The sequence below is a fragment of the Chiloscyllium punctatum genome, chromosome 29 (assembly GCF_047496795.1).
Source record: "Chiloscyllium punctatum isolate Juve2018m chromosome 29, sChiPun1.3, whole genome shotgun sequence".
In the NCBI taxonomy this organism is placed as follows: Eukaryota; Metazoa; Chordata; class Chondrichthyes; order Orectolobiformes; family Hemiscylliidae; genus Chiloscyllium; species Chiloscyllium punctatum.
This window is the reverse complement of record NC_092767.1, coordinates 75,272,276-75,296,684: the sequence shown is the minus strand read 5'-3', so window position 1 is coordinate 75,296,684 and position 24,409 is coordinate 75,272,276. Positions and strand designations below refer to the sequence as shown.

The following is a 24,409-nucleotide window of genomic DNA, read 5'->3' as shown; positions in this document are numbered from 1 at the left end:
GTTTCTCTCTCTCTCTCTCCCTCCATAGAGGCTGCCCAATGCCGCTGGGTTTCTCCAGCTTTGACAGTGTTTTCGATTCACCCCGTTCGGAGAGGTTGTAACTTCACCTCTGGAGCAGGTGGGACTTGAACTTTTGGTCCAGGGGTAGGGTCACTACCACTGCAACACAACAGCCCCATAAAGAGGGACCGGTGGGAAAGGAGTGTGACACTCATGGCTTTCAGCTGAAGCATTTAAATGCAGGCCTCATTGTTGGATGATGCCACAAATCTCATGGCCACGCCTCAGAAAACCAAAGTCTTTTTTTTCACGTCCTCGACGATATTTATCCCTCAGCCCCACATCACCGAAGGAATAAACTGTCTGGTCGGTTTTTCCCTGCTGCTTGTGGGAGCTTGCTGTGCTTAGAAAGTGCTGCATTGGCTGCACCTGAGATGGGGTACAGAGGGGCTCACCACTCTACAATCCAATTGGTGGCCAAAAGCATCCTGACTATTGAGGTCCCTCCATCCTGCTGCACCATTCAGTATCATGGGTGCTCTACCTCAACTCCACCCCTACCCCAGCCACCTTAAGACCCTCTCGTATCTATTTACCATTGTCTTGGACATTCTCAATGACCAAGATCCACAGCCACCTGCAATGCAGGCTTCCGAAAGTTCACAACTCTCCGAGTGAGAAGGTAGAAGAGAGCCACATTCTTGATTACTCATTTAACCTGTTAACATGCTACCTAATTATCTGTAAACAGACCACAGCAGTTCAAGGTGACAGCTCACCGATACCTCCTCCAGACCCATTAGGAATAATGGGTAACAGCGGTGGCTCAGTGGTTAGCACAGCTGCCTCACAGCACCAGTGACTCAGGTTCAATTCCACCCTCAGACAACTGTCTGTGTGGAGTTTGCACGTTCACCCTGTGTCTGTGTGGGTTTCCTCCCGCAGTCCAAGGATGTGCACGTTAGGGTGGATTGGCCATGCTAAATTGCCCTGTGGTGTTCAGGGATGTGCAGGCTAGGTGGATTAGCTATGGGGGTTACAGAATAGGGGTGTGTCATCTTACACACTTACAACTCCCCCCCCACCCCCCCAAAAAAAAGTCTTCATTGGAGCTACCTCCACTGTATTCGCAGAAAGTGCATTCCACACCTTAACCACTTACTGAGCCTGGCTTCAGCTGCATGTGTCACTTTTAAAATCTATCTCACACCAATTAAACAGCATGACCTCCTGGAGGAGGAGCAGGCATTAAACAAAGAGAGCAAGAGTGAGAGACACAACAAATCCAGTCTCTTAACAGTTTAGACCTGATTTCCAAAGTGACTGAGTTAGCAGCTAGCCTCACTGGACTGAGCAATTCAATTAGATTAATGCATTTACATCACTCCTTGGATGTTTCGCTTGTGCCCAGCTGATTTAAGTGTCGTGTACAATTAATTTTAATTAAATACTATTTACATATCTATAAATATTAAATACTGGCTACGACTCCTGAAGCAATATTGTGCCCACTGATGATTGATAGACCGAATGGGGAAGGCAACTTCAGGGGGGAGAGCGAGAGAGACAGAGAACCACTCCAACAGCGCCAACTAGTGACCAAGAAATCTCACACCGTGACAGTCCGAAGAGGCACAGACTCAATGGGAGGTGTTTACATAGCAATGTGGCAATGGTCAACCAGGACCAGAACAGAGGCACCAACAAGCAGACTGTACACAAAGGGTTAAGCCTACACAAGATTTTGTGTTTCTACGCTACCTTATATTTTATTGCACTTTTGGAATACTGTGTGCAATTCCGGTCTCCTTCCTATCGGAAAAATGTTGTGAAACCCAAAAGGGTTCACAAAAGATTTACAAGGATGTTGCCAGGGTTGGAAGGTTTGAGCTATAGGGAGAAGCTGAATAGGCTGGGGCTGTTTTCCCTGGAGCGTCGGGTGACCTTATAGAGGTTTACAAAATCATGAGGGGTATGGATAGGGTGAACAGACAAGGTCTTTTCTCCAGGATGGGGGGGGGGGGGTCCCCAGAACTACAGGCTATAGGTTTAAGGTGAGAGCAGAAAGATATAAAAGAGGGTCCTGAGGGGCAACTTTTTCACATAGAGGGTGGTGCATGTATGGAAAGAGCTGCCAGAGGAAGTGGTGGAGGCTGGTACAATTACAGCATTTAAAAGGCATCTGGATGGGTACATGAATAGGAAGGGTTTGGAGGGATAGGGGCTGGGTGCTGGCAAATGGGACTAGATTGGGTTGGGATATCTGGTCAGCATGGACTTGTTGGACCGAAGGGTCTATTTCCATGCTGTACAGCTCTCTGTCTCTATAAAAGGCACAATTTGTATCCATCTGCGTAAGCCTATTTACATTAAGAGCACAAAGGTGACAGGAAGATAGTGAACAGTCAGGGAGTGATTTTATTTGTTCCTGGAATGAGAGTTTGTGTAACATTTCAAAAATTGGCCTTCCCTACTTCACCACAGCGACTACCCTTCAAAGGGATACTCTATTGGCTGTGAAGAGCTTACGGGGCATCCTGAGGATGTGAAAGACGCTGTGGAAATGTACATTATTTGACTCTCTGGACAGTTTGTCACAACATAGTGCTTCAAGAGGACACTTTGTCGAGAGCAATAATGCTGCTCAGCCAGTGACATCACATCCTGTGAGCTATTTTTTTTTAAATGGCTTTCTTCCACAGCCCATTATGACTCTTGGCTGTTTTGAAAACCACTTTGTACTAACCCCAACTGGATCAGTCCACATCTCTGAAAATTGTTCTTGTATTGATCCAATTTGGAAAATTACTGTTGAATCTCCTTCCATCGCCCGTGTTCCAGTTCACAGCAACACTCTGCAAACTATTGCTAGAAGCTTTTCCAATCTCCTCCAATCTGCTCCTCGTGGTCTTCCAAAAGACAGAGCATAGAAGCATCTCAAACAAGACCCTTCAAGATTCCCATTGTCTCTGCTCACCCTCGCAAAAAACATTCTCTACTCAAAAAATAAGAACAATCCCAGGTTGTCTCCATGTTCATGTAGTTTTAGATTAGATTAGATTCCCTACAGTGTGGAAACAGGCCCTTCGGCCCAACAAGTCCACACCAACTCTCCGAAGAGCAACCCACCCAGACCCATTTCCCTCTGACTAATGCACCTAACACTATGGGACAATTTAGCACGGCCAATCCACCCTGACCTGCACATCTTTGGACTGTGGGAGGAAACCGGAGCACCCGGAGGAAACCCACACAGGCACGGGGAGGATGTACAAACTCCACACAGACAGTTGCCAGAGGCTGGAATCGAACCTGGGACCCTGTTTAATGAAAATGCAGAGCAGAAAATTTCCTCACTTAAGCACCATCAGTCAAAAGGTAAACACCAGCCTGGAAGGAGAATGGAGAATGGCAATCTGAACTAAACTGGGACATGAGCCTGGAAAATGGTGCCTGGTTGACAGGTGGTAACACCTTTCTCCAGGGTGAACGTGGGTCCTGCAGATGCTGGAGATCAAAGTCAAGATTAGAGTGGTGCTGGAAAAGCACAGCAGGTCAGGCAGCATCCGAGGAGCAGGAAAATCGACGTTTCGGACAAAAGCCCTTCATCAGGATGGATTCGATTTTTCCTGCTCCTCAGATGCTGCCTGACCTGCTGTGCTTTTCCAGCACCACTCTAATCTTGACATCTTTCTCCAACCCAACCCTGCGCAATTCGTACAAATAAAGACCGTGAGAAAAAAAAACTAAACAAAGGGCAAAATTTGAGAAGGATGGAGAATTCAGACAGCCTACTGTGCAGAAAGCACGCTTCCCAGAATGCTGCACCAAACCGGGAGTCAATTAACCTCCGCATCACAGTTTGACAGAAAGATTAACCACAGGAACAGCAAACTACAGAGCGCGACCAGAAATGTCGACAATCTGCTCATCGATTCAGAAAGAGTGATTCATGGAGTCTGAGACCCCAAACTGGTGCTCAACTCAGTGCTCTGGGCTACAGGACTGACCTCGGTAACACCGAATATCGAAAGAAAATTGGATTTGTTTTAAAACAGAGCACCTGCTAAGGATTTTTAATCCACCGGGATCAATTTTCTCAGCTCCGCGAGGGTTCTGACCCCAGCAGAGAGACAGTGTGACAAGAGGTATCCCTAGAGTGGCCAATCTTCACCTGAAAGCTGTTGACAAGTGAGTGGCAGCTGTCTAATAAGCTGGGAGTGAACTCACCCCTGAGTCTGGGTCAGCCAGTGTTTGTCCCTGACAGCGACACACATTTCCAGTGGGGAGCTCCCCTGACCCCTCAGCTACCTGCTCACATAAAACGGAAAAGGATGTGATTTTCCAAATTGCCTTCTGCAGCCTCGGGACACCCCCAAAGCCAATTTGATTTGAATTTACTGTCAATTTCAGTCCTGGAAGATCCCACAAGCAGCGATGAGAACAAACGACCAGCTGGGGAAGAGGAACCTGAGCACAGGAAGATCCCACAAGCAGCAATGAGAACAAACGACCAGCTGGGGAAGAGGAACCTGAGCACAGGAAGATCCCACAAGCAGCACCGGGGATGACGGGCAGCTGGGGAAGAGGAACCTGAGCACAGGAAGATCCCACAAGCAGCATTGGGGATAACGACCAGCTGGGGAAGAGGAACCTGAGCACAGGAAGATCCCACAAGCAGCACCGGGGATGACGGGCAGCTGGGGAAGAGGAACCTGAGCACAGGAAGATCCCACAAGCAGCATCGGGGATGACGGGCAGCTGGGGAAGAGGAACATGAGCACAGGAAGATCCCACAAGCAGCATTGGGGATGATGGGCAGCTGGGCAGAGGAACCTGAGCACAGGAAGATCCCACAAGCAGCATCGGGGATAACGACCAGCTGGGCAGAGGAACCTGAGCACAGGAAGATCCCACAAGCAGCATCGGGGATAATGACCAGCTGGGCAGAGGAACCTGAGCACAGGAAGATCCCACAAGCAGCATCGGGGATGATGGGCAGCTGGGCAGAGGAACCTGAGCACAGGAAGATCCCACAAGCAGCGACAGGGATAACGGGCAGCTAGGAAGTGGGGGTGGGGGGTTTATCCTGCTTAAGGAAAAGGCCGAGCCTGAGTCCATCAGCGTTTAGAAAGATGAGTGACGTGGGAGTTGACGGGCAGGTGCTGAGATAAAATAAAGAACCACAGAAGCTGGAAATCCGAAACTAAATCAGGAATTTGGCAGACAGGCTCAGTAGATCGGGCAGCATCTGTGGGGGAGGGGGGGTGGGGGGGGGGGTGGGGGGGAGAGAAAGTGAAGTTCATGTTTCAGCTCCAGTGACCCTCTATCAGATACTGAGGGTACGTCTCCCCTCCTGGAAGAGGCTGGAACTGGGGGCACCATTTAGAAAGTGGGGGCTCCCATTCAAGAAAACAGAGTGAGGAGGAATGTTGCTGTCGTACGGTCCATGGGGCACATTCCCCAGGGAGAGGCGGGGGGGGGGGGGTCCCTGAGCTTTATTATGGCTGATGAAGATAGACTTTGCAAATCAGTTTCTCCAGTGTCACTGAAAATCCTGCAACTCCCTCCCTAACCAGCACTGCGGGTGTCCCAACAGAACATAGACTGCAGCCGTTCAAGAGGGCAGCTCAATGATCTAGAAAGCACAACCATGTCTTGGCATCCTCAGGAGGCTAAGTAAATTCAGCATGTCTATAAAGACTCTTACCCATGGTTTACAGCTGCACTGTAGGAAGCATCCAACTCTGACGCATGACAGAATGGTATAGAACTGCTCTGCCCAGCACTGTAAAAAACTACTAGTCATTCTGCTATAACACATATTTCATCAACGTGTATTCACTGTGATGTGAATGATGAATTGGGGACACTGTTTCTTCAGCGCAAACTTTTAAAATGAGTGCTAGTTGTAACACGATGATATCACCAACACTTTAAGCACCAATTCTAAATCGCGATTTTTAAAATAACACAGATTTGCAACCATCGCACTATAGAAGAACTGTACCAAGAGTTAGGAACACATCTCAGCCCATTAAGCTAACCCAGCTTTCCATCCACTGGTTCCATCAACACTTCTCAGGTCCTAGGGAAGACAACCAGTGTAATCAAAGCTAAAAATCACACAACACCAGGTTATAGTCCAACAGGTTTATCTGGAAGCAGATGATTGTGCCTGGTGAAGGAGCAGCGCTCTGAAAGCTAGTGCTTCCAAATAAACCTGTTGGACTATAACCTGGTGTTGGGTGATTTTTAACTTTGCACACCTCAGTCCAACACCAGTGTCTCCAAATTAAAGTGTAATCAAAGACCACTCCCACCTGGTTATAAATCTATCGCAACTTCTTCCGTCAGGCAGAAGATACAGAAGCTTAAACACATGTACAAACAGATTGAAGAAAACTTCTTCCCCGCTGTTATTAAACGGGAGAATGGATCTCTCCAATTTAAATGTTGACCTCACTCTTTATGCACCTTCTTTGCATTGCTCACTGTCACCCTGGTGCAGTTTGTATATGATCTGCCTGGTACTGCATGCAAAACCCAACTTTTCACTGTATTGGGCGGCACGGTGGCACAGTGGTTAGCACTGCTGCCTCACAGCGCCAGAGACCCGGGTTCAATTCCCGCCTCAGGCGACTCTCTGTGTGGAGTTTGCACATTCTCCCCGTGTCTGCGTGGGTTTCCTCCGGGTGCTCCGGTTTCCTCCCACACTCCAAAGATGTGCAGGTCAGGTGAATTGGCCATGCTAAATTGCCCGTAGTGTTAGGTAAGGGGTAGATGTAGGGGTATGGGTGGGTTGCGCTTTGGCGGGGCGGTGTGGACTTGTTGGGCCGAAGGGCCTGTTTCCACACTGTAAGTAATCTAATCTAATGTATGTGTGCCAATAATAAACCAGAAATCAAACGTACCATCTTCTCAAGGGGACAATTAGGGACGGGTAATAAATGCTGGCCCCGTCAGTCATACCCAAATCAGGTTAATGACTGATTTTCTCCGCACTTCTGATAAGAAGATTTGGTTTCGAGTGAGGCACAGTGGAGCATAAATATTGACTCAAGTTGCTGGCTGTGAGAATCACTCAGGAATGTGCAATGGGCCTCAACTTAACATATCCTCTGAAATGATGGCATCCCTGACAGTGCAGCACACCCTCCCACATTGCCTTCTGGAGCATCAGCCTGCATTGAAACAGCACATACACAATACTATACCCAAGGCTGAAATAGACAGATTCAGTTGCACAGAGAGGCCAAAATGTGAGAAATGCCAGATCAGCCATGATCCTATTGAATAGCAGAGCAGGTTCGAGGGGCTGAATGGCCTCCTCCTGCTTCTTTTTATAGTCTTACTGTGCTTCCTTGGGTTGTACGGTGGCCCAGTGGTTTGCACTGTTGCCTCACAGTGCCAAGGACCCAGCCTCAGGCAACTGCTTGTGTGGAGTTTGCACGTTCTCCCAATCTCTGTTCAAGGGACAACTGGGAATGGGTAACAAATACCAGCCTTACTAATGGCAGCCAGATCACAAATAGTGGCACTGTAGTTCAGTGGTGAGCACTGCTGCCTCACAGCGCCAGGAACCCGGGTTCGATTCCAGCCTTGGGTGACTGTGTGGAGTTTGCACATTCTCCCTGTGTCTGCGTGGGTTTCCTCCGGGTGCTCCGGTTTCCTCCCACAGTCCAAAGATGGGCAAGTTAGGGTGAATTGCCCATGCCAAATTGCCCATTAGTGTTCAGGGATGTGTAGGTTAGCCATGGGAGATACAGGGCTATGGGATGGATCTGGGTGGGATGCTCTTCAGAGGGTCAGTATGGCATCGATGGGCCTGCTTCCACACTGCAGGATTCTCTGAGATAGGTGTTTGAATTGGGGCATCACGCACAGACACATCAGGAGCCTGGGCTGGTGAGGCATTTCGGAATTCTGATTGGAAAAGGGCTGGGTTTTACTGCATCTACACAGCTGCTCTGAACCAAGAGCTCCTTAGCTCACAGCCCAGTGCAAGCCCCCAATGGACGGTTCCACATTCCCGATCATTAATGTGTACAACCTGCCTCAGCAGCTGCAAAACATGCAGTTTCATCGTTTCTTTCTTCAAAAGCAAGTCCAACAACCTTCTGGTCTCTGGCCAGTGAATAATACCAGTTATAAAATCTTCCCTTTGCTTACCCCCTCCCCTAAACCCCAGTTATCACTTACAATGCTTCTTGAATACACAGGAATCCTGTTTCTCAGCCAGGGACACTGGTCTGCATTCAACAATGACTTGCATTTATGAAGCACCTTTTCACATTATACGTTCCCATGGAGCCTCTCTCTTCCCAAAGGGAAAAAAGCTATTGAACAAAACTTCACACCAAGCTATGTGAGGAAATCTTAGGGGTTTGTGGAGGGGAGAGTGTAGCATAGATAAGCAATGGGAAGGAGGGAGGGGGTCATCAGGCCTACCTTACCTCTGGGTTGCACCAGAGTTATCACCCAAACCACTGGACAATAAGGAGGAGCATGTGCGTTATTATCTCCAACCAGGGGTAAGATAGCAAGGACTGAGTGATGATTGCAGATCAGAGTAGAGAGAGTGGTGCTGGAAAAGCACAGCAGGTCAGGCAGTATCCGAGGAGCAGAAGAATCGACGTTTCGGGCAATAGCCCTTCAGGGCACTCTGGCTGGGGTCCCTCTGCTCTGCCTGTTCTTTTCCTCACTCTCTCCCCAGGCACTGACACCCCTGCCCCAGCCCCCAGACACCCTGCCCCAGCCCCTTGAAACCCTGTCACAAACCCCTGACACCCTGCCCCAACCCCCTGACACCCTGCCCCTAGCCCCTGTCAACTTGCCCCAACCCCCTGACACCCTGCCCCTGCCCCAGCCCCTTGATACCCTGCCCCAGCCCCCGACACCCTGCCCCAACCCCCTGACACTCTGCCCCAACCCCAACCCCCGACACCCTGCTCCAGCCTCTGACACCCTGCCCCAGCCCCTGACCCCCTGCCCCAACCCCTTGACACCCCGCCCCAGCCCCCTGACACCCTGCCCCAACCCCCCGACACCCTGCCCCTGCCCCAGTCCCCCGAAACCCTGCCCCCTGACACCTAGACCCAACCCCTGACAACTTGCCCCAGCCCCTGATACCCTGCCCCAGCCCCTGATACCCTGCCCAAACCCCCTGACACCCTGCCCAAACTCCCTGACACCCTGCCCAAACCCTCTGACACCTTGCCCATACCCCCGCCCAAACCCCCTGACACCCTGCCCCTAGCCCCTGACAACTTGCCCCAACCTCTGACACCCTTCCCCAGCCTCTGATTCCCTGCCCCAGCCTCTGACTCCCTGCCCCAGCCCCTGACTCCCTGCTCCCGACACTCTGCCCCAGCCCCCCGACACCCTGCCCCAGCCCCTGACACCCCACCCCCCAGCCCCCTGACACCCTGCCCCAGCCCCCCGACACCCCACCCCCCAGCCCCCCGAAACCCTGCCCCAGCCCCTGACACCCTGCCCCAGCCCCTGACACCCTGCCCCAGCCCCTGACACCCCACCCCCCAGCCCCCCGACACCCTGCCCCAGCCCCTGACTCCCTGCCCCAGCCCCTGACTCCCTGCCCCAGCCCCTGACACCCTGCCCCCAGCCCCTGACACCCCGCCCCCAGCCCCTGCCCCTGAAGCAGGGCCGGCAGCTGGTGGTGAGACTGTGGAGGGGTCCTGTGCTGCGGACAGCACTGGGAGAGAGACTGTGATGCATATTCTTTCCAACTTTGATTACACGGTGTGTCACTGTCATGTAACTTTTTGTTTTTCTTCATTTCTCTCTTCTGCAACTGAGGATCGTACCTAAGATGGTGCTGTAAGGAGCGACTTGTAAACCTTACACTGTACTCATTTAGAGTACGTGTGACAATTCAGGCCTTTCTGCTGTAACGCGCATTTCATCAGCGCAAATTGGCTAGAATGCGATTGACGAATTGTGGATGTGTTTGGCAAATGCAAACTTGCTGCCGAATGGGTACAGCGATTGTAAAGGGGTGCACAACTGTTGCATTATCACAGATCGACTCGTGAATCTGATTCAGTTCCTCGTCGCTTTTGTGAGGACTTGCCGTCACAATGCAGCCATGTGTCTTACATCGCAGTGGTGACACCCCCACCCCCCCATCAGCTGTGAAACCCTTTGGAACATCGCAGAAAGGTGCTACATAAACACAGACTCGTTTCTTTAAAGAGTTCTGTGACTGGCCGAGAGGAACAAATACCAAGGGGGCAGAGTACCCCTGTCCTCTGACTACCGGAGTCTCTGAACATGAGAAATCCAGAGGCCTTATTGCCCTCCTGGGGCTCCAAGATGGCGATAGGCAAATCTAAATCAGACACTGAGTGGAGGGCACCATCACCCCTCACTGAATGGAATTCCACCCTTTGCCCTGACCTCCCCATTGGTCCCCTGCCAACTCTGTCGCCTCCCACTTTAGCCAGGTCCTTTAGGAGAATGTTCAACAAGACCTGGGCCTCCCTGTGCCCTGGTCACTGGAGGTAAACACTACAGGTGTGGCAGGCAGTGCAGAAGGTAAATGGTGCATTGGCCATCATAGCGAGAGGGTTGGAGTATAGGAGCTGGGATGCCTCACTGCAGTTGTACAGGGTCTTGGTGAGGCCACCCCTGGAGTACTGTGTGTAGTTGTGTTCCCCTTACCTGAGGCAGGATGTTCTGGTGATGGAGGGAGAGCAGTGAGGGGTTACCAGACTGATCCCTGGGATGACAGGACTGAGGCATGGAGTGATACTGGATCCATTAGGATTGTATTCACGGGAGTCTAGAAGAATGATGGAGGGGCACAGGAAACCTGATGGGAACTAAACAACTCTAACACGCCAGCGGAAAACACAGGAGGGACGTTCTCAGTGACCGGGGAGTCCAGGGTCAGGGGTCACAGTCTCGCGATACAGGGTAAACCATTTGGGACTGAGATGACGGGAAATGTCTTCACCCAGAGACGGGGGGAACCAGAAAGCTGTCGAGGCTAAAACGCTGAACGTTTTCCAGAAGGATATAGATATAGTTTTTTGGGGGCTAAAGGGGTATGGGGAAAAAGTGGGAGCACAGGACTGAATCATAGAATCCCTACAGTGTGGAAGCAAGTCATTCGGCCCATCGAGTCCACACTGACACCTCAGAAACCATCCCACACAGACCCACTCCTCTACCCTATCCCTGTAGCCATGGATTTCCCCATGGCCAATCCTAACCATTCATTGCTGGACTGTGGGAGGAAACCGGAGCAAACCTACACAGAGACGGGGAGAATGTGCAAACTCCATGGAGACAGTCACCCGAGGCAGGAATTGAACCCGGGCCCCTGGCGCTATGGGGCAGCAGGGGCTAATCACTGAGCCACTGTGCTTCTCCCATGTTGGGTGATCTGCCATTGAATGACCTACTCTTGTTCCTACTTCAAAAAAAACCAAAAGAACTAAAGGGAAGTGCAGGCCAGGAACAGGCCCTTCGGCCCTCTGAGGCTGTGCTGATCATCATGCCCTAACTAAACTAAAAGACAAACCGTCTGCCCTTATTCGGTCCCTATCCCTCTGTTCCCTCCCTATTCATGTAACCATCCAGATGCCTCTTAAATGTCACCAATGTTCCTACTTGCCCCAGCTCTTCTGGCAATGCTGTCCAGGCTCCTGCCACTCTCTGCATGCAAACCTTCCCTCGCACATCTCCCTTAAACTTGCCCCCTCTCACCTTGTACCTGTTCCATCTTGTAATTGAAACTTCCACCCTGGGATAAAGCCTCGGACTATCCACCCTATCGATGCCTCTCATAAGTTCTAGACCTCTATCAGGTCTTGTCTTAGCCTCTGTGTTTCCAGTGAAAACAATCCGAGCCTTTTTAACCTTTCCTCACAGCCAATGGCCTCGAGACCAGGCACCATCCTGGGGAACCTTCTCTGCACTCTCTCCCAAACTTCCACGTCCTTCTGGTGGTGCAGCACACAATACCCCAAATGCGGCCTAACAAGGGTTTTATACAGCTGCAGCCATTTGCTTTATTTAATTCCCATCACAATCTTGCCCCTTCCTCCACCTCTAGAAGTCACTGTTTGTAATAAAGGGTTATTAAGGCCTGTTTAAAGTTGACAGGAGTCAGAACATTTCCTCTCAGAAGGGATTTGGATATCTATGCCACCTCCTTTTCAAGAAGATGTCCTGGAATAAAGCAGCTTCTTGGGAAGGGGGAGGTTGGGCAGGAAGCGATTAGATCAGCTATCACTTATTAAACCCAGGGCAGGCATGAGGAGATGAATAGTCTGCTGCTTTTTATATAAAGAACTTTGGCCCCTGCTCTATCAGCAGCTTCAGTCCAACAGAACCTGCATTTATATAGTCACTTGGCCTTGGAAAACATCCCCTGGGCATTTCCCAGGAGAGTCAGCAGAATCTGACTCAGAGCCATGACGGGTGACCATTAGCTCGGTCAATAGGCAATCCTGACAGGAAAAAGGAAGAAAGAGTGGTTCAGGGAGGGAGGGAGTCCCACAGAGCCAGGGCCTGGGTTCAGGGAGGGAGGCTGTCCCACAGAGCCAGGGCCTGGGTTCAGGGAGGGAGTCCCACAGAGCCAGGGCCTGGGTTCAGGGAGGGAGGGAGTCCCACAGAGCCAGGGTCTGGGTTCAGGGAGGGAGTTCCACAGAGCCAGGGCCTGGGTTCAGGGAGGGAGGCTATCCCACAGAGCCAGGGCCTGGGTTCAGGGAGGGAGGGAGTCCCACAGAGCCAGGGCCTGAGTTCAGGGAGGGAGGCTATCCCACAGAGCCAGGGCCTGGGTTCAGGGAGGGAGACTGTCCCACAGAGCCAGGGCCTGGGTTCAGGGAGGGAGACTGTCCCACAGAGCCAGGGCCTGGGTTCAGGGAGGGAGGGGGTCCATGAAGCCAGACCCTGGCAGCTGAGGGCACAGCCACCAACGTCAGGGAAGTGAAAATCAGGAAAGTTCAAGAGGCCAGATTCAGAGGATTCTTGGAGTGTTGCAGAGTTGGAGGAAATTCCAGAGAGAGACAGAGAGAGAGAGAGAGAGAGGAGAGAGAGAGAAAGAAAAAGGAGGGAGACAGAGAGACAGAGGAAAAAGGGGAAGAGAGAGAGAAAAATGGGAGACAGAGAGAAAAAAGAAAGGTAGAGAGAGAAAGAAAAAGGAAGGGAGAGAGAGAGAAAAAGAGAAAGAGAGAGAGCGGAGAGAAAAAAAGGGAGAGAGAAAGGAAGGGAGAGAGTGAAAGAAGAAGGAAAGGGAGACAATGAAAAAAAGAGAAACAAGGAAAGAAGGGAAACCAGAGAGAGAGACAGAGAAAGACAGAGACAGAGAGAGAGAGAGAGAAGGGGTGAGGCCATGGAGAGGGTTGAAAACATTAGTTGTAAGGTGTTACCAGACTAAGACACGTCAGCGAGCCTGGGGGTGGGGATGGGGGCTTGGTATGATATAGGAGGAGGCCATTCGGTCCATCAAGCCTGTGCTTGCCTCCCTCCCAAAGGCCCCTTCCTCAGAGCTCCATCAATATTCTCTGTGGGAGTATGGAAACGATTCCCTCCATCCGGCAATGTGCTCCCGCCCTCGGGCGGAATATTCAATATCACAACAACTCGCTCATCTCCCTCCGGCCGGTCGGCCCATTAAATCCGGACCTGCTACTCCCCAACTCCACCGAGTCTACCCCCAATGAAAGGACATCAACTGCATCCTCCCTCTCGGGCCAGACCTCCCCCCACCGCCCCGTGCCATTGCGCGCTCTCTCTCTCTCCAGGATTCAGCACGTCCTGACCTACAGGTAAGTATCGAGGCTGGAGAGATGGTGGGAGAGAAAGGACAGGGGGTGGGGGAGAAGAGAGAGAGAGAGAGAGAGAAAGGAGAGAGAGGGAGAGAAAGAGAGCGCGAGAAAGAGAAAAGGAGAGAAGAGAGAGCGAGAGGGAGAAGATAGAGAGAAAGGAGAGAGCAAGAGAAAAGGAAGAGAAAGGAGGAGAAGAGAGAGAAAGGAGGGGAGAGGGAAGAGAGAGCGAGAGAGCTCGAGGTGGTGGGAGAGACAGAAATAGAGAGAGCACTACCACAGCCGGGGCGGGGGGAGAGAAAACACCTAGGGGAGAGGGAAGGGGGAGAGAGAAGGTGAAGAGAGAAGGTGAAGAGGGCACAGAAGAGAGAGAACACTAACACAGAGAGAGGAAGAGAGAGAAAGAGCGAGAAAGAGACAGACAGACGGCACATACCAGAGAGAGTGGGCGATTGCCCGAGAGAGAAATGTGAAATCTCAGTGCAGGATGCAGCAGGTGGTGCGAGACCTCAGAGGCATGTTTCCTCAGTAGACTGGGAGATTTGTGTTTGAATTGAAGACTGCAAGTTCCAGGCTCAGTAAACACTAGCAATCCCTCTCACATACACACTCAGAGAGAGAGAATACCGCTGGCCAGCCACTCCCTGTCAATTTCCAGTGGGAATATTAAACAGCTTGAGGGGTGGAGACTAAAATATCTTCCCAGTCTAATTGCATTCATACATTTTAGAAAATGAAGTCTCCAAGTTGTTACTAACTCGCTTCTTTTTAAAAAAATACGTATCAAATTCTTAGATGTGAAAGGAAATACCTTTCTGCTTGGCCAGTTCCTATAATCTACAAATTCAATTTCCCGAAATACGATGTACATTTTAGCATTGGTAAATGGAGTTGGCTTTTCAATATTTGTGATGGGGTGGGGGGTGGTGAAGAGCTACAGACAACTTTTATCACTCCTTCATAAATGAGTAGCCTTCTCCCGATCGATCCATTACAGAAACAGATCAATTTCCCCCTGAGTGGGGGGGGGCTCTTGTGGGGGAAGGTGACATCTAGAACGGGAGGGGTCCAACAAGAGAGAGGTTTGAATCTCCAATTTTCACACACAGACTGCCGAGTGTATACCACCCCAAACCCTTCAGCCTCTCCCCCACCCCCCACAACAACCAAAATCAAATCGCTGCATCACACACACACACAGCGAGAGACCAACTGCCTGTGTTGTGGTGAGGTGTGTGTGTGTCTGTGTGGGGGTGGATTTTATATAGAAATCCCAGCAAAAGACACAGATAGACACACACAGAGAAACAGACTGATCGACACAGACACACGCACACAGACAGACACTCAGAGATAGATACAGAGACACGTAGACACAGATAGACACAGTCACACACACATACACAGAGACGGACATACACACACACAGATAGATACAGAGAGACAGACGTATACATACAGACAGACACAGCCACATGCGCGCACACACAGATACAGAGAGAAATAGACACACACACAGATAGTTACAGCTACACACACAGACACAGAAATAGACATACACACAGATACAGAGAGACACAGATAGACACAGCCACACACACATACAGTGAGAAAGACATACACACCGATAGATAGAGACAAGATAGACACAGCCACACACACAGATACAGAGAGAAATAGACATACACACATATAGAGAGACAGATGGACACACGCATGCACACAGATGGATAGATACAGATACAGAGACAGACAGACTGGCGGCGGCGGCTGTGCAGCGCGTCAGTTCCAGCCGCGGACCAACAGCCCTTTTTGTCAATTTCACAATGAAAGCGCAGCGCGGGTTCTCCCTCTACCCCTCCTCTCTCCCTCCCTCTATCCCCTTCCCCGATCTCTCCCACTCCCCTTTCTCTCTCCCTCCCTCTCCCCCTCCCCTTTCTCTCTCCCTCCCTCTATCCCCTTCCCCGATCTCTCCCACTCCCCTTTCTCTCTCCCTCCCCTTTCTCTCTCCCTCCCTCTATCCCCTTCCCCTTTCTCTCCCTCTCCCCGATCTCTCCCCCTCCCTCTTTTCCCCCCTCCCCTTTCTCCCTATATTCCCCGCCACCTCTTCTCGTACAGATGTATAGCTCAGACTTACTGGTGCGTTCAGGAGGCTCTTGATCCCTACTCCAGCCCCTCCTGTAAACATCCACAAGGGTCGGTGCTGGCTGTCTTGTACGCGAGGTGGGTGGGTGGGAGGGGGTGTTATATCCTTCCCCCTCCCCAGCCAGGATCCAGATCTTTTCCTTTCCCGTGCTGAGGCTGTAATGTTTTCCCCTTGCTGTATCTCTGTCTCTAGTATATCCTTCCCCACTCCACCACACTCGCTCCCAGACCCCGCACAAGTTACAATGCAGCACAGGCGCCAGTCTCCAATCCTTCATCCACCTCCCGCCTCCGCCTCATTCTCCATTGGTCTACGCTCTCATTAAAATGTAAATACCGTCCCAGCCCTCCATTGGTCACCTCTAACGTCAATCATCCGTTGCAATTAGCAAGGAAGAGAGCATTCGGCCCCTTATAATCTATGCTGTCATTCAGTAAGAGAGTAGCTCGGCAGGAAGCTGGGAGAACACATCAGGAGGTGGGGAAGTTGATATTTCAGGTATAATCCTTCTTCAGGCCTCCAAGCACCTCCCTGATACTGCCTGCCTTGCTGTGTCCCTCTCCCTCCTGATACTGCCTGCCTTGCTGTGTCCCTCTCCCTCCTGATGCTGCCTGCCTTGCTGTGTTCCCCTCCCTCCTGATACTGCCCGCCTTGCTGTGTTCCCCTCCCTCCTGATACTGCCTGCCTTGCTGTGTCCCTCTCCCTCCTGATACTGCCTGCCTTGCTGTGTCCCTCTCCCTCCTGATGCTGCCTGCCTTGCTGTGTCCCTTTCTCTCCTGATACTGCCTGCCTTGCTGTGTCCCCCCTCCCTCTGATGCTGCCTGCCTTACTGTGTCCCTCTCCATCCTGATGCTGCCTGCCTTGCTGTGTTCCTCTCCCTCCTGATACTGCCTGCCTTGCTATGTCCCCCTCCCTCCTGATACTGCCTGCCTTACTGTGTTCCCCTCCCTCCTGATACTGCCTGCCTTGCTGTGTCCCTCTCCCTCGTGATACTGCCTGCCTTGCTGTGTTCCCCCTCCCTCCTGATGTTGCCTGCCTTGCTGTGTCCCTCTCCCTCCTGATACTGCCTGCCTTGCTGTGTTCCCCCTCCCTCCTGATGTTGCCTGCCTTGCTGTGTCCCTCTCCCTCCTGATGCTGCCTGCCTTACTGTGTTCCCCCTCCCTCCTGATACTGCCTGCCTTGCTGTGTCTCTTTCCCTCCTGATACTGCCTGCCTTGCTGTGTCTCTCTCCCTCCTGATACTGCCTGCCTTGCTGTGTCCCTCTCCCTCCTGATGCTGCCTGCCTTGCTGTGTCCCCCTCCCTCCTGATGCTGCCTGCCTTGCTGTGTCCCTCCCCCTCCCTCCTGATGCTGCCTGCCTTGCTGTGTTCCCCTCCCTCCTGATACTGCCTGCCTTGCTGTGTTCCCCTCCCTCCTGATACTGCCTGCCTTGCTGTGTCCCTCTCCCTCCTGATGCTGCCCGCCTTGTTGTGTCCCTCTCCCTCCTGATGCTGCCTGCCTTGCTGTGTTCCCCTCCCTCCTGATGCTGCCTGCCTTGCTGTGTCCCTCTCCCTCCTGATACTGCCTGCCTTGTTGTGTCCCTCTCCCTCCTGATGCTGCCTGCCTTGCTGTGTTCCCCTCCCTCCTGATGTTGCCTGCCTTGCTGTGTCCCCCTCCCTCCTGATACTGCCTGCCTTGCTGTGTCCCCCTCCCTCCTGATGCTGCCTGCCTTGCTGTGTCCCCCTCCCTCCTGATGCTGCCTGCCTTGCTTTGTCCCTCTCCCTCCTGATACTGCCTGCCTTGCTGTGTTCCCCTCCCTCCTGATACTGCCTGCCTTGCTGTGTCCCTCTCCCTCCTGATACTGCCTGCCTTGCTGTGTCCCTCTCCCTCCTGATGCTGCCTGCCTTGCTGTGTTCCCCTCCCTCCTGATACTGCCTGCCTTGCTGTGTCCCTTTCTCTCCTGATACTGCCTGCCTTGCTGTGTCCCCCCTCCCTCTGATGCTGCCTGCCTTACTGTGTTCCCCCTCTCTCCTGATACTGCCTGCCTTGCTGTGTCCCCCCTCCCTCTGATGCTGCCTGCCTTACTGTGTCCCTCTCCATCCTGATGCTGCCTGCCTTGCTGTGTTCCTCTACCTCCTGATACTGCCTGCCTTGCTGTGTCCCCCTCCCTCCTGATACTGCCTGCCTTGCTGTGTCCCTCTCCCTCCTGATACTGCCTGCCTTGCTGTGTTCCCCCTCCCTCCTGATGTTGCCTGCCTTGCTGTGTCCCTCTCCCTCCTGATACTGCCTGCCTTGCTGTGTTCCCCCTCCCTCCTGATGTTGCCTGCCTTGCTGTGTTCCCCCTCCCTCCTGATGTTGCCTGCCTTGCTGTGTCCCTCTCCCTCCTGATACTGCCTGCCTTGCTGTGTCTCTCTCCCTCCTGATACTGCCTGCCTTGCTGTGTCTCTCTCCCTCCTGATACTGCCTGCCTTGCTGTGTCCCTCTCCCTCCTGATGCTGCCTGCCTTGCTGTGTCCCCCTCCCTCCTGATGCTGCCTGCCTTGCTGTGTCCCTCCCCCTCCCTCCTGACGCTGTCTGCCTTGCTGTGTCCCTCTCCTTCCTGATGCTGCCCGCCTTGTTGTGTCCCTCTCCCTCCTGATGCTGCCTGCCTTGCTGTGTCCCTCTCCCTCCTGATACTGCCTGCCTTGTTGTGTCCCTCTCCCTCCTGATGCTGCCCGCCTTGTTGTGTCCCACTCCCTCCTGATGCTGCCTGCCTTGCTGTGTCCCTCTCCCTCCTGATACTGCCTGCCTTGTTGTGTCCCTCTCCCTCCTGATGCTGCCTGCCTTGCTGTGTCCCCCTCCCTCCTGATACTGCCTGCCTTGTTGTGTCCCTCTCCCTCCTGATACTGCCTGCCTTGCTGTGTTCCCCTCCCTCCTGACGCTGTCTGCCTTGTTGTGCCCCCTCCCTCCTGATACTGCCTGCCTTGCTGTGTTCCCCTCCCTCCTGATACTGCCTGCCTTGCTGTGTCCCCCCTCCCTCCTGATACTGCCTGCCTTACTGTGTTCCCCCTCCCTCCTGATACTGCCTGCCTTGCTGTGTCTCTCTCCCTCCTGATACTGCCTGCCTTGCTGTGTCCCTCTCCCTCCTGATGCTGCCTGCCTTGTTGTGTCCCTCTCCCTCCTGATACTGCCTGCCTTGCTGTGTCACTCTCCCTCCTGATGCTGCCTGCCTTGCTGTGTCCCCCTCCCTCCTGATACTGCCTGCCTTGCTGTGTTCCCCTCCCTCCTGATACTGCCTGCCTTGCTGTGTCCCTCTCCCTCCTGATACTGCCTGCCTTGCTGTGTCCCTCTCCCTCCTGATACTGCCTGCCTTGCTGTGTTCCCTTCCCTCCTGATGCTGCCTGCCTTGCTGTGTTCCCCTCCCTCCTGATACTGCCTGCCTTGCTGTGTTCCCCTCTCTCCTGATGCTGCCTGCCTTGCTGTGTTCCCCCTCCCTCCTGATGCTGCCTGCCTTGCTGTGTCCCTCCCCCTCCTGATACTGCCTGCCTTGTTGTGTCCCTCTCCCTCCTGATACTGCCTGCCTTGTTGTGTCCCACTCCCTCCTGATGCTGCCTGCCTTGCTGTGTTCCTCTCCCTCCTGATGCTGCCTGCTTTGCTGTGTCCTTCTCCCTCCTGATGCTGCCTGCCTTGCTGTGTTCCCCTCCCTCTTGATGCTGCCTGCCTTGCTGTGTCCCTCTCCCTCCTGGTGCTGCCTGCCTTGCTGTGTCCCCCTCCCTCCCGATACTGCCTGCCTTGCTGTGTACCCCCTCCCTCCTGATGCTGCCTGCCTTACTGTGTACCCCCTCCCTCCTGATGCTGCCTGCCTTGCTGTGTCCCTCTCCCTCCTGGTGCTGCCTGCCTTGCTGTGTCCCCCTCCCTCCTGATACTGCCTGCCTTACCGTGTTCCCCTCCCTCCTGATACTGCCTGCCTTGCTGTGTCCCTCTCCCTCCTGATGCTGCCTGCCTTGCTTTGTCCCCCTCCCTCCTGATGCTGCCTGCCTTGCTGTGTTCCCCCAGCCTCCTGCCTGTCCCTCCTGATGTTGCCTGCCTTGTTGTGTTCTCCCAGCCTCCTATCTACTTTGAATTCCAGTACCTTCAGTTATGTTTTGTCTCTCTTCCAGAAGAAAGTGGCTGCCCTCCACCCGACCAACACCCTCATTCATTCAAAGTTAAAAATCACACAACACCAGGTTATAGTCCAACAGGTTTAATTGGAAGCACTAGCTTTAAGAGCGATGCTCCTTCATCAGGTAGTTGTCTGAAATCTAGTGCTTCCAATTAAACCTGTTGGACTATAACCTGGTGTTGTGTGATTTTCTTTAGCTTTGTACACCCCAGTCCAACACCGGCATCTCCAAATCCAACTCCTTTAGTCATGTTATCAACTTTCTTTCAGTGCCCGACGGGGTGGCACTGCTGCCTCACAGTGCCAGGGACCCGGGTTCGACTCAGCCCTCGGGTGACTGTCTGTGTGGAGTTTGCACATTCTCCCTGTGTCTGTGTGGGTTTCCTCCAGGTGCTCCGGTTTCCTCCCACAGTCCAAAAATGTGCAGGTTCGGATGGAATGGCTGTGGGAAATTACCCATAGTGTCCAGGGATGTGCAAGTTAGGGTGGATTGGCCATGGGAAATTACCCATATTGTCCAGGGATGTGCAAGTTAGGGTGGATTGGCCAATGGGACACTACCCATATTGTCCAGGGATGTATGGGTTAGGGTGGGTTGGCTAATGGGAAATTACCCATAGTGTCCAGGATGTGTGGGTTAGGGTGGGTTGGCCATGGGAAATTGTCCCATAGTGTCCAGGGATGTGTGGGTTAGGGTGGATTAGCCATGGGAAATTATCCATAGTGTCCAGGGATGTGTGGATTAGGATGGATTGGCCATGGGAAATTACCCATATTGTCCAGGGATGTGTGGGTTAGGGTGGATTGGCCATAGGAAATTGCCCCAGAATGTCCAGGGATATGTGGGTTAGGGTGGATTGGCCATGGGAAATTACCCATATTGTCCAGGGATGTGCAAGTTAGGGTGGGTTGGCCTTGGGAAATTATCAATAGTGTCCAGGGATGTGTGGGTTAGGGTGGATTAGCCATGGGAAATTACCCATATTGTCCAGGGATATGTGGGTTTGGGTGGGTTAGCCATGGGAAATTGTCCCATAATCTCCAGGGATGTGTGGGTTAGTGAGGTTTGGCCAATGGGAAATTACCCATAGTGTTTAGGGATGTGTGGGTTGGGGTGGGTTGGCCTTGGGAAATTACCCACAGTGTCCAGGGATGTGTGGGTTGGTCAATGGGAAATTACCCATATTGTCCAGGGATGTGTGGGTTAGGTTGGGTTGGCCATGGGAAATTACCCATATTGTCCAGGGATGTGTGGGTTAGGGTGAGTTGGCTATAGGAAATTACCCCAGAATGTCCAGGGATGTGTGGGTTAGGGTGGATTGGCCATAGGAAATTACCCCAGAATGTCCAGGGATGTGTGGGTTAGGGTGGGTTGGCCATAGGAAATTACCCATAGTGTCCAGGGATGTGTGGGTTAGCCATGGGAAATTACCCATATTGTCCAGGGATGTTTGGGTTAGGGTGGATTGGCCATAGGAAATTACCCCAGAATGTCCAGGGATGTGTGGGTTAGGGTGGATTAGCCATGGGAAATTATCCATAGTGTCCAGGGATGTGTGGGTTAGGATGGATTGGCCATGGGAAATTACCCATAGTGTTCAGGGATGTGTGGGTTAGGGTGGATTGGCCATAGGAAATTACCCCAGAATGTACAGGGATGTGTGGGTTAGGGTGGGTTGGCCATGGGAAATTACCCATAGTGTTCAGGGATGTGTGGTTAGGGTGGGTTGGCCTTGGGAAATTACCCATAGTGTCCAGGGATGTGTGGATTAGGGTGGGTTGGCCATGGGAAATTATCCATAGTGTCCAGGGATGTGTGGGTTAGGGTAGGTTGGCCATGGGAAATTGTCCATGGATGTGCAGGTTAGTTGGGTTAGCTATGGGAAATGCAGGGTTATGGGATGGGGGTTGGGATACTCCTCCCAGGGTGGGCGTGGACTTGATGGGCCAAATGGCTTACTTCCACACTGTAGGGACTCTATGATTATTAGGCCATTCGGCCCATTGAGTCTGTTCCACCATTCGCTCTTGGCTGATATGCTTCACAACCCGATTGTCCTGCCTGGAAGCCAATCGGCCCATCGCATCTGTCCTGGCTCCTGAAAAGAATTGTCTAATTTTGCCCCGCTTTCTACCTCAGCCTCCTGCACAAACCAATCCCCTATAAACTCCTGTCGGATTGCTTTTTCAAAGTTGGAATTGGGTGCCACTGACCTCCTCCCAGGCCCGGGATAGAGGGTGATATTCCGATGGGTTCTGACACACGGCTACATGGATGCTGCTGAGGGTGGGACACCCTCGCTGGCTTGGGGTAGGCGCACTGTTCGGAGGTTGGTCACTTTCACTTCCTCTCCGACATGGTTCCCAATGGAGTCTCCCGCTGTCTTCCTGAACCAACCTGCTCCGTGTTACTCAGGAGACGGGAATGTCCATGTCAACATGATGCCTCGACAAGAGGCCCAATGTATTCCCAGTGACCCCCACACACCCCACCCCTTGCAGTCTCTTGTCACCGGTCTGCATTGAGGATTCACTTTGGGAGGGATGGGGAGCGGAATCTGGTCAAAAGATCCCACCCGCTGGAGCTGGGTTTGTGTAATTAGTGAGTCTACAATGTGGCATCTGCTAGGCACCTTATCTAACCACTTCATTCGGACTATCTTGCAGAGGTTTTTCCTGGTGGAATGTCCCCTGCATTTATAGAACAGAGTCCCCACTGTGTGGAAACAGGCCACTCAGCCCAACAAGTCACCACAACCCTCCCAAGAGCATCCCACCCAGACCCATCCCCTTACCCTATCTAACCCTACACAGCTTGCGTGTCCCTGGACACTATGGAGTATTTAGCATGGCCAATCACCCTAACCTGCAGGTCCCTGGGCACTATGTGCAAATTAGCACGGCCAATCCACACTAACCTGCACGTCCATGGGCACTACAGGACAATTTAGCATGTCCAAGCACCCTAACCTGTACGTCCCTGGGCACTACGGGGCAATTTAGCATTACCAATCCACCCTAACCTGCACGTCCCTGGGCACTATGTGCAAATTAGCACAGTCAATCCACCCTAACCTGCACATCTTTGGACTGCGTGAGGAAACCGGAGTACCCAGAGGAAACCCACACAGACACGGGGAGAATGTGCAAACTCCACACAGACAGTCGCCCGAAGGTGGAATTGAACCTGGGACCCTGGTGCTGTGGGGCAGCGGTGCTAACCACCGAGGTACTGTAGGTTGTCCAAATCTTCCAGGATCTTCCAACTCAGTGCAGCTCTAACCTTGACTTTGAGATCGTGAACACTTTAACCCTCAGTCGGTTGGTGCACTGCTTTCTAGATTTCAACAATCTCCCTGTCATTCTAGATGAATTTCTGGAGGATAGTGAGGAGCCATCTAGAGGATGTGCTATTTCAGATCTAGTATTATGCGATGAAAGAGGGTGAATAAACAATCTTAGAGCAAATTATTGCAGATGCCGGAGTCTACACTGAAAACAACAAATGCTGGAGATCACAGCAGGTCAGGCAGCATCTATGGAGAGGGAGCAAACTATGGAGAGGGCATGAAAAATCCCTGGCGGATAGGATCAAGGATAACCCCAAGGCATTCTATGCGTATGTGAGAAACCTGAGAATGACGAGAACGAGGGTAGGTCCGATCAAGGACAGTGGTGGGAGACTGTGTATTGAGTCGGAAGAGATAGGAGAGGTCTTGAACAAGTACTTCTCTTCAGTATTTACGAACGAGAGGGACCGTATTGTTGAAGAGGAGAGTGTGAAACGGACTGATAAGCTAGAAGAGATACCTGTTAGGAAGGAAGATGTGTTGGACATTTTGAACAACTTGAGGATAGACAAGTCCCCCGGGCCTGACGGGATATATCCTAGGATTATGTGGGAAGCAAGAGAGGAAATTGCAGTACCGTTGGCAATGATCTTCTCGTCTTCACTGGCAACTGGGGTGGTACCAGGGGACTGGAGAGTAGCGAATGTTGTGCCCCTGTTCAAAAAAGGGAATAGGGATAACCCCGGGAATTACAGGCCAGTTAGTCTTACTTCTGTGGTAGGCAAAGTAATGGAAAGGGTACTGAGGGATAGGATTTACGAGTATCTGGAAAGACACTGCTTGATTAGGGACAGCCAGCACGGATTTGTGAAGGGTAGGTCTTGCCTTACAAGTCTTATTGAATTCTTCGAGGAGGTGACCAAGCATGTGGATGAGGGTAGAGCAGTGGATGTAGTGTACATGGATTTTAGTAAGGCATTTGATAAGGTTCCCCATTGTAGGCTTATGCGGAAAGTCAGGAGGCATGGGATAGAGGGAAATTTGGCCAATTGGATA

The 24,409-nt window shown here is 52.2% G+C and overlaps 1 protein-coding gene across 2 annotated transcripts in view; it reads right to left on the bottom strand.

Annotated features, from left to right (window-relative positions):
• The window catches only part of numbl (NUMB like endocytic adaptor protein), a 169,310-nt gene that overhangs the window by 104,089 nt on the left and 40,812 nt on the right, over positions 1–24,409 (bottom strand). The window contains exon 1 of one of the 2 annotated variants that reach the window (XM_072549492.1): positions 15,934–16,212. The exons of the other annotated variant lie outside the window; for it this stretch is intronic. The gene's annotated coding sequence lies outside the window, so the exon portion shown is untranslated. Of the gene's footprint in view, positions 1–15,933; positions 16,213–24,409 lie in introns of those variants that run through there. 2 annotated transcript variants of the gene reach the window in all.